The sequence below is a fragment of the Canis aureus genome, chromosome 7, assembly GCF_053574225.1.
Source record: "Canis aureus isolate CA01 chromosome 7, VMU_Caureus_v.1.0, whole genome shotgun sequence".
NCBI classification, from domain to species: Eukaryota; Metazoa; Chordata; class Mammalia; order Carnivora; family Canidae; genus Canis; species Canis aureus.
The window spans coordinates 64,417,406-64,436,779 of record NC_135617.1 but is presented as its reverse complement, the minus strand read 5'-3'; the positions used below and the strand labels follow the sequence as shown (position 1 = coordinate 64,436,779).

General features: G+C 50.0%; 2 long non-coding RNA genes across 2 annotated transcripts in view; one reads left to right on the top strand and one right to left on the bottom strand.

Moving 5' to 3' along the window:
* Positions 1-9,724, top strand: part of LOC144317570 (uncharacterized) — a 38,490-nt gene extending 28,766 nt beyond the window's left edge. The window contains exons 6-7 of the long non-coding RNA XR_013383576.1: positions 8,166-8,266; positions 9,265-9,724. This is a non-coding gene — a long non-coding RNA (uncharacterized LOC144317570). The remainder of the gene's footprint in view (positions 1-8,165; positions 8,267-9,264) is intronic.
* On the bottom strand, positions 7,092-19,374 carry LOC144317571 (uncharacterized). Its single transcript, XR_013383577.1, has 6 exons — positions 19,213-19,374; positions 15,813-15,866; positions 11,711-11,912; positions 11,397-11,438; positions 10,101-10,415; positions 7,092-7,236 (listed from the first exon to the last, which is right to left on the bottom strand). It is a non-coding gene; the product is annotated as an uncharacterized LOC144317571 (long non-coding RNA).

The window sequence follows — 19,374 nt, the reverse complement described above, 5'->3', positions numbered from 1 at the left end:
CAGTGGAGGCGGAAGTGAGGAGTGGGGAGGAAGGTCACTGGCTCTGGACGGTCATATGAGGCATCCTCAGACAAATAAATCATCCCACATCCCAGAGCCTCAGCATTCTCCCTTGTGGAAGCAGAACAGGCCTCAGAGTCTGGGTATTTTAATCCTGTCTCAAGATACTTTCCCTTCCATTATCTCATTTAATTGTCACATGCATCCTATGGCTCCCTGGGCAGGAAGCTCTATCATTCTGATTTGCTTTTCAAAGCCAGCCCAGATAAGCCCTTCCCCAATAAATGCCCGCCCCTGCCCATCCCCTGCCACCAGGTTAATCATTGCATCATCTGGGGCCTGGGCAGCCTCTGAATCTGGCATCAGATCCTGCGGTTCCACTCAACCCCCCACCTCGCATCAAGGGCACGTTGCCTCATTGTCCCTTTGGCTCCCCAGGGCCTGGCACACAGTAGGGCCCAATGCCTGTTGTAGGAACACCAAACTCATCATTTGCCAGGCAGACCACCATCTGGAGTCTGTTTTCCACAGTACTTGTAAGTTCACTCTGCACCGGCTCTCTCTAGAAGCTCAATAAGTGGGCTGGTGTGTCTTTATCCTGGTCTCTACGTGTGGGACTGGCCAGGAAAGAGCCAAGAACAGAGCCCTGGGCCCCTTCTGTAGAGGGCGTCACCCTCAGGAAAACAGCCCTACAAATAGCTGGTTCAAACACTGAAGAACTTTGAAATTACCTGCCCTGCCCTGGGCCTAATATCATTTCACAGGTGCCCAGCCCAGGGCTGGCACCCAGTGGGTGCTTCTCTAAAGTCAAGTGCCCGTTTCTGCCCCCTCTCTTTCCTAGCAGGGGAAAGTAGGCAAAGGGGAGACTCCAAATGGGTTTCCAGTTTACACCTTTTTTAGGGCTGAGTGAGGGGGTCCCACCGCCACCCACCTCCTAGCGCCCACAGCCATTCTGTAATTTATCCAGTCTGTTTCCTGTTCTCAGGGTTCTGGGTGGCTTTCTCCTTAAGAGGGATCTGAGGGGTGAGGCAACAGGTGGGGCACTGGCCGGTGGTGATAAAGAGCAAGGATTTGGAGCTGGGCAGGCCCAGCTGTATCACCTGGGCAAGTCACGGTGCCTCTCTGGGCCCTAGTATCCTCATTCTGTGAAATGGGGGTCATAACAGTACCTCCTCACTGGGTTGTTAAGAGGCTCAGGTGAGGAACTATTTGTGAAGTGACAGGCAAAGTAAGTTAAAACAGTAACTTTTATGATCATCTCCGAACGCTGTCGCCATTGGGGGTCAGTGGGAAAGACTGGATAGGACCCCTCCAGAGTAGCGTATGCCAGGACCCCCAGCCTAGGGTGAGCCCAGGAGCTTCCCTGGCAGGTGAAGGGCACCCAGGTGGCCCTGCACTCCCTGCTGCCAGGACTGGAATGTCCTGGGCACTTGCATGAAATTTGGGACGGGGGATCCAAGTGGCTCATTGTTGGCAAAGCACAGCTTTCCCTGGGCGCAGAAGCTGCAAGCCCTCGCCAGACTTTCATGGTGATGAAATGTGCCCCCTCTGGGTAGAGCCAGTCCACCACTGCCACGGCCAGACCGCCCCACCCCGCTGGAGTGAGAACAGAACAGCATGTCTCCCTCTGGGTGTCAGGCTGACCCAGAGCCCAGGGTCCAGGTACAAGGGTGGAGGATCAGTCAGAGAGAGGGAGACAGTGGATCCTGGTTTAAGTTTGGCTCTGTTTCTGGTGACTTTGGGTAGGCCCCTTCGCCTGGCTAAGCCTCAATTTCAGGAAATTTCTAAGAGTCTTTTCAGCTCAGGAAGGTATCTCCCTCTCACTCTCCCAAGAAAAGGCAGTGGGGCTAGATATTTCCTGCCCTCTTGCTTCCATCAAGAAAACTGGGTTTGGGTTCTCGTTTCTTTTTTCTTTCTTTCTTTCTTTCTTTCTTTCTTTCTTTCTTTCTTTCTTTCTTTCCTTTCTTTCCTTCTTTCCTTCTCTCATGTTTTCCTGAGGATTGGGCCCATTCTGCACAACATGTATTTTTGAGGGTTTAAGGGTTGAGAGGAGAAGAAAGATCACAAGCCCCTGCATACCACAAATCAGTCAGGTGACAGCAGTGCCCGGGAGCCTCAGAGGGTGTGATGGCAGCTCTGAGGGGTCAGATGGGCCTGAAGGGGAGCAGGGTGCTGGGCACCAGAGAGGAAGGGGCGCATTCTGGCTGAGGGGCAAGTGGGTGCCTGAAAGGGAGGGAATCAAAAGCACTGGACAGTGAGTGACCACCCTCAGACCGTGCAGACCTTCACTTCTGTGCACTGGCCTTGCCTCGATGTAGGCCCAGCCCTGCTGTGGGGGTCCCTGGGGGCTGGGTGTAGTGTGGTGTGCCCCCCCCACCCCCCGCCCCCGGCCCCATGGCTCTGTCAGCAGCTTCAGTGGCAGCTCTGCACTGGTCACCAGCAGCTGCTGTAGGGACGAGACGGGCTGGCTGAGGAGGCTGTGTCTCATCACTCTCTCTTGGTTTTCATTCTCGGTTCTCTTCTTTCCGGAGCTGTGATTTTCCTACCGCTGAGTCACCCAGGGAAGGGCAATAAAAGAGGGTGATTAAAAGTGTTTCAGTTCCTGGGATTTCCCATTTCTCTTTACAGGAATTGGAAGCAAAGCCCCAGCAGCACCTGTGGTGAGCTAGGCAAGAGCCTCTGCAGGACCCTAAAGAGATACTCCCACCAGGCTGGGGCTCTCTTAGGGCACAGCCAGGGTCTCCTCCTCAGACTGGGGCTCCCTGAGGGCAGGGCTGAGTGTACCCCTTAGCCTGGGGCTCCCTGGGGTTAGGACTGTTGTTCCCCTCCATCAGGAGCTTCCGAGGGGTGCAGTCAGCTCTCATTTTCAGCGCCCAGCCCCCGTAGCCAGGGATCACTGCATGCCTCTTCAGAGGAGCTCTTGGCCCCACCAATAGTCAGGAACAGGCTAGGTGGCCTCCTGGGGCTCCTCTGACATCAGAGGAAGATTCTAAGGACATAAAGTTTCTCATTTCTCTCGCATGTTCCTTTGCCTCTTGCCTGTTTCTCTCTCCCAGTCAGAACACAGAGGGTTGCGACGTCTCCTTCATCGTCTCCCACACATTCCCACACTGAGTCCGTCCCTCCCCAGCCCTTTGGTCCCGCTCCAGCCTCGAACCACTCAGGTACTCATCGACCGGGGAGCAAAGGTGGCAGAGTTGGACACTGCGGAGGAAACCAGTGACCAAACAGACGGTGGGAGGCCCGGCCGGCTTCCCTCTTGCCTCCTGCTGACGGCAGGCCAGGCCCAAGTCCCGCCGGCTCTCTCGGGCTGTCTGCAGTGGGAGCTGAGGGCCAGAGGCCTGGCTCGTGCTGAACCCGGGGGGGGGGCGGGGGGTAACAGGAACCGATGCTGATAACCAGGGCCAGGGGCGGTGAACATCAGCCACCCGTGCCATCCGCCGTCCCTTACAGCGCCGCGGACTCTGAGGTCACTGCCCTAGGGCAGCCGAGGGCAGCCCCTGTGTGACCTGGCAGTCCCTTCCAGACCCAGCTGTCCCTGGCAGCCGCAGCTACTCTTTGCAGCCTTCAGACTGTGGCTATTAAAGAACACCGATTTTTCTCAAACTTTTCCACCAGAATGGTGCCCAAAGGGGCCAGACCACATTCCCCCAAGGGCCTTGGCTCAAAACAGCCAACTCAAAGCCCTGTTAGGATCTCACGTCTCCTGTTTGTCTAAAACCCACACATGTATTTTGCGTTCTATTCCTTCATATCTCTGTTTAATACAAAAATAATATTATTTTCCTCACATTCTTTCAGTCAAATGGATGTCCCAGGAAGATGGGGCACATTTATCCTTTGGCTTTGCTGCCGAAGCAAAGTGGTGGGCTTAATGGTAGCCAGTGGTGGGAGCCTAGGGCAAATGGCATAGGGCCCACGTGGCCTCAGGCGTAATCTTAGTGAAAACCTTCCCCCCTGGCCTCAGCTGTGCAAGAAGGCCCTCTGTTGGGGCGCCCGGGTGGCTCAGGTGGTTAAGCCTCTGCCTTCGGCTCAGGTCATGATCCCAGGGTCTTGGGATTGAGCCCCGTGTCGTGCTCCCTGCTCAGCAGGGAGTCTGCTTCTCCCTCTTCCTCTGCCCCTCACCCTGCTTGTGCTCTCTCACTCAAATAAATAAATACAATTAAAAAAAAAAAAGAGAGAGAGAGAGGTTCCCTGTCCTTCCTGTCCTCTCCCACCCAGTTATTCCAGTTGAAAGTCAGTGGTCACTTGGCTTCCTGGGGGTGTGAACAGGGGAGGGTGAAGGTGCTCCCCTGTGGCAGGGCTCTGTGGCTCTTCCTTCCAGAAGCTACTTGACTCTGTTTCCTCAGCAAGACCTGAGAGGAATCGCATTAACAGATTGAGGCAGTTAATGAATTCATGGACAGTTGGGAATGAGTGCCATATCTGGTTCCAGAAGGCCTTGTCATGCCCCCAAGCCCGGCCACTTGACAGGCCGGTGTGTGATGCAGCAGCTCCTGGCAGAGGCTGAGGGTGCATGCCCTGGGGAGGAGCTTTCGTGAGCCCAGGGAGGTACTCCTTCCCGCCTCCCTATGTCCAACCAGTCCCAAGACCCAATATTACTGGTCTCCAAATGCTTTTGAAATCCATTTCACTTAATTTTCCCCCCTGCTTCACTGAGACATAATTGACATACCGCACAGTGTAAGTTTTAGGTGGACGGTGTAACAACTGGACTTTCATATGTCGTGAAATGATTTCCACGATGTTTAGTTAACATCCAGCATCTCATATGGATATATATAAAAAAGAAATAAATAGAAAAATGTTTTTTCCTTGTGATGAGAATTCTTGGGGTCTACTCTTTTAGGAACTTTCAAACATACTCTATGTCAGTGTTAACTGTTGTCACTGCTGTGCTTACGTCGCCAGGGCCTACTTCCCTCCTAACTGGAAGTTTCTGTCCTTCAACTGCCTTCATCCAATTCCCCCACCCCTACCCCCTGCCTCGGGTAACCACAAATCCAGTCTCTTTTCTCAGTTCTTTTCTTTCCTTCCCTCCTTCCTTTCTCCCTTCTCCTCCCTCTCTCTCTTTCTTTTCTTTCTTTTTTTTTAATTTAAAGGTTTTATTTATTTATTCATGAGAGACACAGAGAGGCAGAGACACAGGCAGAGGGAGAAGCAGGCTCCCTGCGGGGAGCCCAATTCGGGACTCCATCCCAGGACCCTGGGATCATGATCTGAGCCTAAGGCTCAACCACTGAGCCACCCAGGCATCCCTCTCATCCTTCCTTCCTTCCTTCCTTCCTTCCTTCCTTCCTTCCTTCCTTTTTCCTTCCTTTTTTTCATCCTTTCTTCCTTTCTTTCTCTTTTCTTTCAGATTTCCACATGTGAGATTAATGAAGGATAGTGGGAAGAAAGGCAGGCAGGGACAAGGGGCCCGGGGCACCCTAGGAGGAAACCAGCCTTAAAAGGATTTTACCCCACCCTGGAAGGAGTCTTCACCCTTTCCCACGCGATAGGTAGATGACCAAAACCCGATTGGGTGACAGGCACAGGGAGGGTTAATCAGATCAAACAGCCCAAGGAGCCCATAAAACCCCCTAGACTTAGAAACTCTGTTGGCAAGCCTCTTGGGTGACCTCCCTCCTCGGGAGCTGTGTGCCATCACTCCATAAACCTTGCTTCACTGCCCACTGCTCATCATCTGGTCTACCTTTTCCTTCTTCAAAGTGGCGTGACCCAGAACTGTGGAAACCAAAGGAAAAGAAATTCTGGAACAAGATTGCAGTGTTTGTCTTTCCGTCTGATTTATTTCACATAGCATAACGCTATCCAGTTTCATCTATGTTATCCCAAATAGCAGAATTTTTCTTATGGCTGAATAATATTCCACTGTATCCGCACACCACGTTTCCTTTACCCATCATCCATCCGACTTTCAGGTTATTTTCCGTGTCTTGGCTGCTGTACCTAATGCTGTAGTGAACACAGGGGTGCTCATATCTCATATATTCAGATCGATTCCCAGAAGTGGACTTGCTGGATCATTTGGTTTTTCTATTTTTAATTTTTTTGAGGCACTGTTACGCTGTGAAAACAGTATGGAAACAGTGGCTCCAACAGTTTACAATCCTACCAGCAGTGCATAGGGTTCCCGGCATTTATCTCTTGCGTTTTCAATGATGGTCCTTCTAACAGGTGTGAGGTGGTATCTCACTGTGGTTTTGATTTGCAGTTCCCTGGTGATTAGTGATATTGAGTACCTTTCTATGGACCTGTTGGCCATTCGTATATCTTCTTTGGAGTAATGTCTATTCGGATCCTTTGCCTGTTTTAATAAAAAAAAAATATTTGTGTGGTGTTTGTTTTGTTTTTGTTTTTGTTTTGCAATTGAAGTGTATGAGTTCTTCATACATTTTGGGTATTAGCCCCCTATCAGATATTTGATTTGCAGATATTCTTTCCCATCTCTGTAGGTTGTATTTTCATTTTGTTGACATTTTCTTCAAAGTAATCTTTGAATCTTATCTCAAAATCTTATCTCATTTTTTGGCTTAATACCCTTTAAAGGCTTCTCCCTAGATTCCAGATAAAGTTCAACTGGTCTGGTTATCTCTATCCTCATCTCTTTCCTCTCCCTCTGGACTCTGACATCCTTTTTTTTTCTTCCTTCAGAGGCTTTGCACATGCTGTTCCCTCTCAGTGTAGAACACTTATCCCCTCATCCCGACCTTGTGCCCCATACACATCCCCCAACCAGTCTGACTCTTACTCATACTTACTCTTACTCATTCTGCTTCCCATGCTCCAGGCCTGGGGGAAAGTTCTTCCTCAGGGTCCCAGAGCACTCCTCCTCACAGCAGCCGGATGATACTTATGTAGTGTTATCTGGTGTCCTATTCCCTCAGAGGTGGGCCATGCCAAAACAGGAAGCAGAAAAATCCCTGGCCTTTGTGTCTAAACCCGAAGCCCTTAGGGAAACTACAAGGATGTAGGAATAAAAAAATTAGGAGAAATATTTATTTATTTATTTATTTATTTATTTATTTATTTATTTATTTTTTATAAGATTTTTTTTAAGATTTTTTATTTATTTATTCATAGAGACGCAGAGAGAGTGAGAGAGAGGCAGAGACACAGGCAGAGGGAGAAGCAGGCTCCATGCAGGGAGCCCGATGTGGGACTCGATCCAGGGTCTCCAGGATCACGCCCTAGGCTGCAGGCGGCACCAAACTGCTGTGCACCAGGGCTGCCCTAGGAGAAACATTAAAAAAAAAAAAAAGATGCTCAAAATCACTAATTTTTAGAATCATTAGGGAAATGCAAACCTACACTACAATGAGATAGCACCACACACCAATTAGGATGGCCTAAATAAAAAACCAAACAAACAGAATACAAGTATTGGTGAGGCTGTAGAGAAATTGGAACCCTTGTGCACTGTTGATAGGAGTATAAAGTGGTGTAGAAGCTGTGGAAAATAGTACTATAGTTATTCCAAAAATTATAAATAGAATTACTGGAAATAGCAATTTCACTCCTGGGTATCTACCCAAAAGAACTGAAAGCAATATCTCCAATTGGTATCTGTATACTTGTGTTCATAACAGCATTATTCACAGTAGCCACAACGTGGAAGCAACCCAAGTGTCCATTAATGGATGAATGAATGAGCAAAATGTGGCCTCTCCTCACAATGGTATATCAGTCAGCCTTAAAAAGGAAGGAAATTATGCAATATACTGTAACATGGTTGAATCTTGAAGAAGCTAAGTAAAATAAACCACTCTCACACAAAAAATACTGTATGATGCCAATTAGATGAGAGGTTTAGAGTAGTCAGATCATAGAGACAAAAAGTAGAATGATGACTATCAGGGCTGGGGTGAGGAGAGAATGGGAAATTATTGTCTAATGGGTACAGAGTATCAGATTTACAAGATGAAAAGAGCTAAGACGATGCATGGTGGGGATGGTTGCACTACAATGTGAATGTATTCAATACCACTGTGTTGTACACTTCAGAGTGGTTAAGGTGGAAAGTTTTATGTTATGCGTGTTTTACCACCATAAACAAAATGGTGGAGAGAAAAATGTAAAGAGGTCTCCTCTCCACTTGCATGGTAGATTTTATTTTCCAAAAAATGGTCACAGCCCTATTTCTTCCCCACATGCTCTTCCAGAAGAGGTGGAGTCTACTTCCTCATCCCACTGAAACTGGGTGGGAGTTTGTGACTGCCTGCACGGACAGAAGGCAATGCAAGTGTCACATGTGGCTCCCCAGGTGAGGTCCCATGGGGCAGTACAGCCTTTGTCCCACTCTCAGTCCTCACCCCTGCCCAGCAGCCAACATGTTGTGAGCAAGCCTAGGTCACATGTTGGTGTGCTAGGTCTCAGCCAACAGTCAACATCCCATTCCAGAAAACAGTGAGCCAGGGACTCTGTAGATGATCCACCTAGCCTTCAAGCCACCCTCACTGATGTGGAGTAGAGCAGAGTTGTCTCCCCAGGGTCGGCCTGAATTGCAGCTTTGTGAGCAAAATAAATGTGACCATTTTAAGCTGCTAAATTTTGGGGGTATTTTGTCATACAACCACAGTAACTAGACTGCTCTGGCCCCCTGTCCTGTCCTTAGCTTGAAAAATATTTCTCTTGGGTTAGAATAAAGGAGGAGAGAGTGAAAGGAGTTGATGAAAGAAGAGAAGGCAGGAGCAATAGAGAATGAATATGCTCCATTTTATTTTATTTTATTTTATTTTTTAAAAGATTTTATTTATTTATTCATTTATTTTTTTTAAAGATTTTATTTATTTATTCATGAGAGGCACAGAGAGAGAGAGGCAGAGACACAGGCAGAGGGAGAAGCAGGCTCCATGCAGGGAGCCCGACATGGGACTCGATTCTGGGTCTCCAGGATCATGCCCTGGGCTGAAGGTGGCACTAAACCACTGGGCCACCAGGGCTGCCCAATATACTCTCTTTTAACCCCATTTGAGGAGGCACTAAATAGAGATTGAGTTATAATGAAATACAGATCATTGCAGTTCTTGCCAACATAAGATTGTAGGTGGAAATCTCCTTTCTACACAGAACTGGGATTGCCAGTTGACATGCTCGCACCCTTGACCCCATTTTTGTTGTTGTCTGGGTCCCTTGTGACTCCTCAGCTCCAGAACCATGCCTGTTACAGAGGAGACACTCGATAAATATGTGTCAATGAGTATGAATGAATGGCGAATGAATGAAACCCAAAGCCCAACATAGATTTTTTTTTTCTTTCAGAAAAGTCTTGGCTATTTCTTCAGAGAACATTCATCCAGTCTGGGAAACTTACTCCTTTTATGAATGAGGACACTGATGTCCAGAGGAGCAGTGACTGGCCCAGGGTCTCATGTTCTATGGGCAGCAGAGCTAATCCAGCACTCAGGCTCCAAGAACCCAGCTCTCCACCCCTGTCTATGGCCCTAGCTGCCACCAGGTGGTTCAGACCCTGGAAAGGATAGACTATAGTCTTCACTGTCTCAACTCATGATTTATCTAAGTCTACTGGCTGGTCTGGTCCCAGTCCCTCACGGGCAAATGGCAGATATAGAGAAATTATCAGAAAGAGAGCCTGTGAGGGCTAGTGACTGGGACCTGGAGGAGATGCTGCAGAAGAGTATCTGACATACAATAAGGACTCCATAAATATCTGTTGAGTTGAGTTGAATTGAATTGAAATAAACACAAAATAAATATGTAATTATATACTTGTATGGTGTGTGCTGTGGAAGAAAGTTTCAGGGAGATGTGAGGTCTCAAGTGGGGTCCTGCCTTCCTTCTGGTAAGGCCTCTGAGGAGATGGCAGTGATGGGTAAGGAGTTGAGCATGTGGGATGGAGCGAGGGGAGAGCCTGCATGGCGTTCTAGGCAGAGGAAATGATTTATACAAAAGACGCCAGCTGGCAGAGAACCAGGGTTATCTGAGGAACCAAGAGAAGGTCAGTGTGACCATTGCAGAGGAAGGAAGGCTGAACATGACAGTGACAGAAAACAAGGCTGATGTGGTAGGTAGAGACCAGACCAGCGGTGCCCTGGACACTTGGTTGTCTAGCTAAAAGACTGTATCTCCCAAATTACCTTGTAGTGAGATATGATTTTGTCACTAACTTCTAGCCTATGAAATATAAGCAAATGTATTCCTGGATCTTTAAGAAATCTCCTTGAAAGTGGTGGGGAGTGTGGAGCATCTCTCTTCTCTTTCTTCCTTCCTTAGTGAATATGGACAACGTGGTTGGAGGTCAAGTGGCCATCTTGAACCAAGAGATGATTGGAAGGTGATGATCTCAACTGCTTAGCTTCAGGAGCTCAAAGGAGAAAACTGGTTTAGAGATGAAAATTTGAGAAAGGTCAAGCTGTGGTTGGTTGTTGAAATCTTGGCAGGCACTTGATGGCCTAGGGGGAAAATATGAAATGAGAAAAAAGATGGCCTCAGGATGAACCTTGGGAAAAACCAACATTTACAGAAAATAGTGCTGGCCATGAGTTCTGGGATGGCACATAGGACTCCAGTTAAAGTTTCCAGGCTCCACGGGGCCTACTTGCAGGGCCTTACTCCAGTATTTCCCTCTGGAACTCTGTTTTCTGCAGCTGACAATGCTCTCAGGGGTCTACTCAGTCCCAAAAGGCTAAGTTCTGAGGTTAAGCATGGGGTGAGAGAGGACTGGAACCCTGTAGTCTCATCTACCCACAGATCTCATGGCTAGGTCACTATTGTAACTGGTATAGCACATTCCTCTCTCTGAATATCTCTAAGGATTTCACAAATTGTCCACACACTCCCCTAAGCTCAGAACAATGGATATGTGATTGTCCTACTTTTGAGTAGTAAGTGTTCCCCAGAAGTGATCCTTTCTCTGACAAAGAAGGTCAGTTGTCTTCCATTTCAGAAAGGAAGGAAGGAGAAAAGGCAGGAAAGAAGGAAGGAAGGACAGAAAGAGGGATGGAGAGAAGGGAAAGGAAGGAGGAAGGAAGGAAAAGAAGAAAGTATAACTGAAGGGCAAAAATAAAGACAGACAGACTATTCTGCTATACCTGAAAAACGTGGCCAGGTGGGCAGGAAGAAATCCAGTAGAGTGTAGCCACATGTCAACGTGCTAAGAGGGACAAGTAAGATGAGGCTAGAAGACACCTTCTTAGCTGAAGCTAAGGGCTGACTGTTCTGTTTCCCTCAAAATTCATATCTTGAAACCCTACCCCCCAACGTGATGGTATCAGGAGGTCAAGGCTTTGGGAGGTGCGTTGGCCATGAGGGTAGATGTCATGTGCATGGGATTAATGCCCTTACAGAGGAGGCCTGAGAAAGCTCCCCGTCCCCATCCACCATGTGAGGACACAGCGAGAAGATGTATCTATGAACCAGGAGCAGGGACTCACCATGCACTGGCAACCTGATGTCAGACTTCCCAGCCTCCAGACCTGTGAGACATAAATTTGTTGTATGTAAGTCATGCAGTCTACGGTCTTTTGTCATAGTCACATGAGCTGACTGACACACCTGGACTCAACAACCTAGAGGTCTGTCTTCACAGAGAAACACTTTGGCGTCTGATTCTGCACTGGAATGGGTGAGGGGAAGCAGGGTCAGGGGCTGTCTCTGGGGGCACTCTGGGGTACTGTGGACACCCAAGGCTCTAATGCCAGGCAGGAGGCTGGACAGAAGTCTGACCGGATGGAACCCCTGGCATTACCACTTCGCTGAAATGAATTGATGAGTCCAGGCTCATAGCAGGTGTTGAGGATGCTGGCATTTCTTTCCTTCCTCCGTTTTATACTAGAGGTGCCCCGGGGGCAGTTCAGGTTCTCTGAGCCTTGGTTCTAGCTTCTGAGCTGAAACGCCCAGTTCCATCGCCTCTCTTCCTCCAGCAGGTTAGCCTAGAAATGTTCTCGTGGCTGTGGCAGACAGAGCCAGACATACAATGAGAGAGAGAGAGAGAGAGAGAGAGAGAGACATAGAGAGAGAAGCTCAAACTCAGCAGCACCCTTTGAGCCTTTGCGGGCATCTCATTTGCTAATACCCCATCGGCCAAAGCAAGTCACATGACCAAGCCCACACAGAGCGTGGGAAAGCATGGCAGAGTCAGCCCACAAAGGGGAAAGACCCAGGGAAAGAGGAAGACTCAGGGCGGGTTTTCAGTCTACGATGGCAAGCAACCCAGGGCCAGGGGTGCACTGCTGAAATCTGAGTAAAACATCAGAATGTCCCATGAGTCCCCCCTTCCCTCCCATTTCCCAGAACATGTGACAACTGACAATCTGGGGAAGCTGAGCTGGAGTGCTAGCAGAAGAGCAGTTCAGTTAGCCGGGAAGAAGACCATCAGTTGAGTTTAGCTGCCAGGAACAGAAAATCCCAAATAGCAGTGGGCTAAGTGAGGTAAATACATATTTCTCTCTCGTGTAAACCAAACACAGAGGGAAGCAGCTCAGGGCTGGTATGACAGCGCCACTATGGGTAGGGATGCAGCCCTCCTCCGTCGTTGGTCTACTTCCTGAGCACAGCTTTCACCCCGTGGTCCACAGGGGCCGTTAAAGCTTCTACCATCACATCAGGAATATTCCAACAGCAAGAAGTAAGGTCTGAAAAAGGAAATACTCCCTTCCTTTAAGGACAATTCCTAGAGGCTGGGCACACTCTATGCTGTTGCCAACACCATCGCCATTCACCCCTTCTGACATTGTAATGGCATTTCTAACTGGTTGTATAGCTGATTGGCTGAAAAGCACATTTCCCAGCCTCCTGTAGTTAAATGTGGTCATGTGACTGACTTCCAAACAATGTGATATGAGTAGAAATGATATTTACCCCTACTAGTTGCGACCTGATAGGGAACAGGTATGACCTTTCTATTTCCTTTCTTTCCTTCCCACTGGCTGGGGTGTGGATGTGATGGCAGGAGCTGGAGCAGCCACGTTATATGATGAGATGAAGGTCTTATATTGAGAATGATAGAGCAACAATGTAGAAGGGCCATAGACCACCTACTAGACCTTTATATGAAAAATAAATGCATTTCTCCATTAGTTCTCCATCTCTGCTTCAGTAGCAAAACAACATCCCATCTAGTATACAACTCTTAGTTCTTATCGTAAGGCCACACTGCCTCAAGGGAACTTGAGAAATAAAGTCTTTATTCTGGGCAGCCATGTGCCTATCTAATAATTAGTGGTGCATTATTGGGCAAGAGTGGATGCTAGAGGAAAACCACCAGTCCCAGACGCTGGAGGGATAATGACAACAGTCACAGCGTCTATCCACTGGGAGCCAGGCACTGTGCTGGCCACGTGCCTCCATGTACTTCTGGAATCCTCATAGTCATCCTGAGGACAGGTATTAGGGTCCTGGTGTTCGAAGTGAGAAGACTGAGGCCAGGAAGTTAAGTGACCCGAACAAGGTCACACAGCTCCTAGGAGTAGTACTGGGATTCAGACAAAGGGCCATCCCATCTAGGCTCAAGCTCCTAACCCAGCAGTTCTTAAAGTGAACTCACTGGACCAGTCGCTTAGCTTCCACATAAGGACTTGTATGAAAAGCAAATTGTCCTAGAAATCACATACTCCGGGGATCGGGACAGCACCCTGTGTTTGCACAGCCCTCTAGGGGATGGGATGCACAGTCGAGTCTGACAGCTACTGCTCCAAGCCAAGCCTGGAACCAGCGCCCACTGGCCCTCACCTCCTCTCTCCCCAGACAAACCCTGCCACCAAGAGAGATTTAACCCGACCAGATCCAAGCTTTAGTTTGTCTGCCATCCCGACCCTGGAACCTAGCTTGGCTGCTACAGGCAGAGTCTCTGCCAGACGGGAAATGGCTCTGCCCTCTTCCTAGGAAGCTGCTGCAGGGGATGGGTGGAGAGGGGCGTAGCTGTGGTGTCAGGCCCTGGATGTCGTTAGGTAGTTTTCGGGTGGAAGGCGGAGGTTTGCAGTATCTCGGAATCAAGGCTTCTGGACATCTGACTTTTCCTGTTGAATGCACGGGATCACGCATTCTCTCTGTCCCTCCTGGTCCTGGGGCCCTACTAGCCAGGATAAGGTTGGTGGGGGGCGGGGGGTAAGAGGGCTGGGAGTCTGTGGTATAGGCTTCAGGGAGTTTGGGCATGTCATGGACAAGAGGTGGTGGTGATGATGACACTGACTCTGAGCTAGGCCATTTTCTAAGCTCATGATATGTATTAACACATCTCTAATAACCCTTTGAGTGAGGTAGTATTAATTATCTCCACATTAGATGAACAAATCGAGAGGTTAAGCAACTTGTCCACTGTCACACAGCTGGTGAGTAGTGGCGTTGAGCTCTGAACTCAGACGATATGGCTGCATGTCCATGCTTTTAGCCGCTGAGCTATCCAGCCTCCCAAAAATAGTGAAGATGTTTGTGGGGCTTTTTATATTCTAGGCACTGTTGCAAGTGCTTTGCATATAAAAAAAAAAGTGGAACACTCTTACCATTGCGACAACTGAGATATTTCCAGCGGATACTTGGCGTTGGTGGATTAAACATTTGTGGTTTGGGTTATTTTTTATGACTCGTGTATGTGTGTGTGTGTGTGTGTGTGTGTGTGCACGCGTATGCAAGTGTGTGTGCACATGTGTGCCTCTCACCAGAAGCGGGAAAGGCAAGGCCAAAGATTGTTGCTCTTCCGGTGGTGTCATGTTCTAAAATGAACCTGTGCATCACACTTGTGGTTCCTGGGGAAAAATAAACCAATCCCACTACCAGTCAAAACAACAATATTTGTGCAGCTCCGGTAATAACCACTGGAACCCGCCCTCCTTCTGGCTTGCTGGAGGTGCCTTGCTCTCTGCTCCCTCTCAGTCTCAGGGCCCCTGCAGCCTTCTTTCCATGAAACTCCTGTTCTTGGGCTCACAGCAGCTCCTGGTTCAAGGCTCACCTCCTCTGGGAAGCCTTTCCGACGGCTCATGACTCCACTCTGGGCAAGACTCAGCACCTGAGAACTTGATACAACCTTGTTTTCACTCTCTTCCTTGAACCTCTGTGGAGCAGGACTCTGCGGTTCTCCCTCTACCCCTGTGATTGGGCTTTCTATGTCTTTGTGTCTCTTTCTCTCCTCCCTCAAATTCAGTTCTCCCCTTCTCTTTCTTCCTTCGTTTCCCTAAATCCTCCTTCCCCTTCTTTCCCCCTCCTTCCCGTTCTTTGGCATTCCTTTCTAGCCCTACCCGTTCCTGCTTCTCTGCCTTGCACTTCAGGTTCCTCCACATGGTCTACCTTCCCTCCTCCTTACCTGTCAATGGGGGACCCGCTCAGGTCCTCGTGCCTTGATCCAGCCTCTCCTGATGCCTATAGGCATCTGACTGCATCACCTCCTCCTCTGACTGACCATGCCTCTCCACCATCTTTTTTAAAAAATTTGATTTATTTATTCATGAGAGACAGAGAGAGAGGCAGCCTCCCTGTGGGGAGCCTGATGTGGGACTCGATCCCAGGACCTCGGGATCATGACCTGAGCCAAAGGCAGACACTGAACCACTGAGCCACCAGACGTCCCGCCTTCCCACCATCTAATTGGGCCCACTAATTCAAGCACTTGAATCTTTCTTGACTTATTTGGCGTTCGTTGAAATATTTATTGTGAGCCCACCATGTGCAAGTCCTGCTCCCTGTTTTGCCAGGAAAACTTGGACTTGTGCTTCAAAGCTCACCCAGAAAATACCTCCTCCTGCTCTGACCCTGTTCCCCACATCTGGGCAGGTGTCTCCTCTGCTCCTGGGTCTCCTGCACATTGTGAGTGTGGTTAATACATACGTGGCGATAGTGCCTTGCCGCTCTGTGCTTACCTTTGCCGCGTGCTCTGTGGACTTCTGTGCCGCGTGTGCTGGGGAGGCACAGCCCTCAAGAGGAGAGAAATGGGAGTGAGGGTCATATGCCTCCGATTCCTTGCCCCTCAGGACGGGCAGCTCTGAGGCACACTCCACCCAGAGTTCTGCAGTGAGGTGGAGCCCGACTGCCCAGCAGCCCTCTCCTATCCTCCAACTCTCTGGCTTTACTTCCTGTGGTTTACTTCTTTACTGGTGCTCTTTGGAGCCACTTCCCAAATCAGCTACTTGACAGTCAAATCCTGCCTGCCCCCTGTTCTGCTTCTGGGAAACACAGACAAGGAAGGTCAATCATCTAGAGCTTATTTTGTGCCATGTGCTTCCTAGGTTCTGGATTTGTGTGAACTCATTCCATCTACGTCACAGACTTCCTCCTGAGGCAGATAGTGCTATTGGCACATAGGGGGAAACTGAGGCATGGGCAGGTTAAGTGGAGCGAACAATGTCCCGCTTTTCCTGGGATTAAGGAGTGTCCTTCGAGATGGCACTTTCCCAGGACAATCTCCAGAGAACTGGGACCAGTTGGCCACCCCAAGGTAAAGGGACTTGCCCAAGGGTATACAGGTATGAGTTGGCAAGAGGGACAAGTGCTCCAGGGACCAGCTCTGGACCACCTACAGCATATGAGCTGCATTGGGTTGTGGGCCTTTTAGAGAGACTCTCTCTACCAGATGGGGGTGGGGGTGGTCACGCTTTGCATTTTTCTGTGTCTCTAAGGTTTGCACTGAGGAGTTGTTTGCTGTTTGAGCTAGATGCTGGGGATAATAAGAAAACAAATGAGTGAGACCAGCCCCTGCACTCAGGGAGCGCCTTGTCAGATGGGGAAGACATGGAGCTCCCAGTCTGACAAGGAGTTTCCCACAAGGAACAGGGTCTGTCCTTTCTTCCCTGACTTCTCTGCAGGGCCCAGAACATGGTTGAGGGGAGCAGCCAGGCAGAGACACGTCAAGGTGATGGGGCCCGCCTGGCACCCGGCCTGCATCTCCACTCTTGATACCCTGAGCGAGAGCTGGAGCCTCTCCTGGATGGGGGAGGATGGGTTGATTCCTCAGGAATTTAATTCAGTGTTTTGGCCCTTTATCTCCCAGCTGGGCTGCAGTTTGGTTCAGGGAGGGGTGTGGTGGGGAATTGATGAACTGGGTGCTTGGATCAGTTGGGTCTTTGTGGGAAGCAGATGGTGCTTCCTGAGGGTTCATTGCAGACAGTGTGATGAAGGAACCATGGAGAGTGTGGGCAGGTCTAGGTGATGGCACAGCTCCAGGGATTAGCTACCGTGGGGAGTCATCACCACCCCTGGTCCTGAAGGGGTGGGGTGGGAGGGGGAGCTCTTACTAGAACCCAGCCAGTGTCCCTACCCTGGGAAATGGGCCAGCCGGATGGGCGCCGTGCCCTTAGGCGGGGAGCACAGCACTGCCAAAACCAGGGCCTGCTGGGAGAGGGGGAAGACACCCTGACTTCTCTCCCCTTGCACCACCCACCACTTGCTCTCTCAGCCTCAGCAAGCCAGGAGCCAAAGGCCAAAGGAGCCTGGGTGACTTAGCCCCTGAGGGTCAGACTCTGCCCCCCACCGGGAAGGTTCAGGGGTTCAGAGAAAGTCTGACAGTGGATGGGGAGGAGCCAAGACTGATTATCAGGGAGCACGAGCTGCTGCAGGCTCACACCCACCCCCCAGGGAAGCGACCTGACCCAAGAGGTCAGCCAGTGGGCGGAGTGGGAGCCACTCCTCCAATACACACACCAACCCTCTCACTTTACAGCCTGTCTCCTGCCGCCTCCCCTCCTTGCAGAGCTTTGGCAAATTTATTTCCTCCATCCCCATCTCACTTCTTGCCCCTCCCAAGTCCACTGGAGGCCAAAGGGTGGGAGGGTCTGGGAGGTCTTCTCAAAGGAAAGGGTGCAGGAGCGCTCCACGGGCTGCCTGATGAAAGAGGGTGGGGTCAGGGAGGGCTTCCGTCCAAGAAGAAGAGAAAGGGAGGGGAACAAATATTTCTGAGCCCTACGATATAGCAGATCCAACCCGGGTGCTTTCTCATTCATTACTCACTCCCCACATTCACCAAAACATTTCTGAGGATGGTATCAGCATTTCCATTCTAGGCTCAGAGATGTTATGTCACTTCCCAAATGTTGCACAGCAAGTGAGTAATTGATAGAGTCAGGATATAGATTCCCATCTGCCTGCATCCAGGGAGGAATAAAAAAGATAAAAGTTGGTCTGAAAAGATGTAGAAAGGTTGGAATGTGGGCAAAAGGCTGAACAGGATCCCGATCCCAGAGCCAGAGAGGGGCAGGGGGCTCAGTGGCTGATGTGGAGTGACTCTAAATGGTTTTGTTTTCACATTTCTCGATGACACGCTGGTGTGGCCGGGGGAGTATCCCTGGCTCTCCACAAGAGCTATAACTGGGGTAGGAGGTGTCCTTCTCTAGTTGCCCTTCCTGCCTCCAGGCCTTGGGTTGCCATGGGAGTTGGGGGGTATGTGGTGAGTGGAGTGGGGGTGGGCTGGGAATCTGGAGCAAAGACCCTAGGATGGGCTGAGGAGGCCTTGGGGGAGGGTGATTGCTGTTTCCTGAAGCCCAAGGAACGATTTTAACTGGAGATGAGTTTTGGTTAGCAAAGGGTAAGAGGGGAGGGCATAATAGGGTACGGCACGGTACTGGGTGGGGGGCGAGGAGAGAGGGTCGGTAAGGCCAGGGCTCAGGGCCCAGCACTGAGTGTGTATGGGGGGCGGGGGTGGGAGGGACAGTAGAGCAGGAGGCCCAGAGACCAGCAGTGTAGGTGGTTTAGGGAGAGCAGAAGGGGGGCAGTTGGAGGATCGACCTCAGGCCAGTGCTCTCTAGGCCTGGAGCCCAGGGGTGGGGAGCCGGTGAGGTAAGGGTAGAGGGAATTGGGGTTGGGGAGAGTCTCAGCATAGCGATTGCCCAGACTACGGGGTTTCTCTGGCTCCTACTGAGTCAAGCCTTGTCTGGCCCAACTCCTAACAGGAATGGACAGGCTGCCAGTGTTGGAGGGGCGATGAGGGAAGGACCTGGGGATTCTGTGTGTGTGTGTGTGTGTGTGTGAGTGAGAGAGAGAGAGAGATAGACAAAGACAGAGAGAGACTTCCTAGGATCCAAATGCTTAAGACAGCCCAGAAGATGGGTGGGGCTGGCAGCGGCCCTCCCTGAAACGTGGTCAACTAGAACAATCCAGACAAAAGCTGAGGGAATAGAGCCAGTAAGAGGCAGGCTCCCCGAAGCCAGCCTCATCTATTACAGATGAGTAAACTGAGGCACAGAAAGGGGAGTGTCTGGTCAAGATCACACAGGGCTTAAAGGGGGAGTATCCCTGCCTGCCCCCTTTCACCCCGGGCCAAGCCCTTACCTCTCGTGCTCACTCATGGGGACAGGTGGCTGCCTTTGCTTTGCATCCAGTGAAAATCCATTTCCCCCCAGGTCTTAAAGCAGCATTGAAAAGAGCACCCCTTTTCTCGGAGTTGATGGGAGAGATGGATGACTGAGGACAAGCAAAGAGCTTACAGCAAAC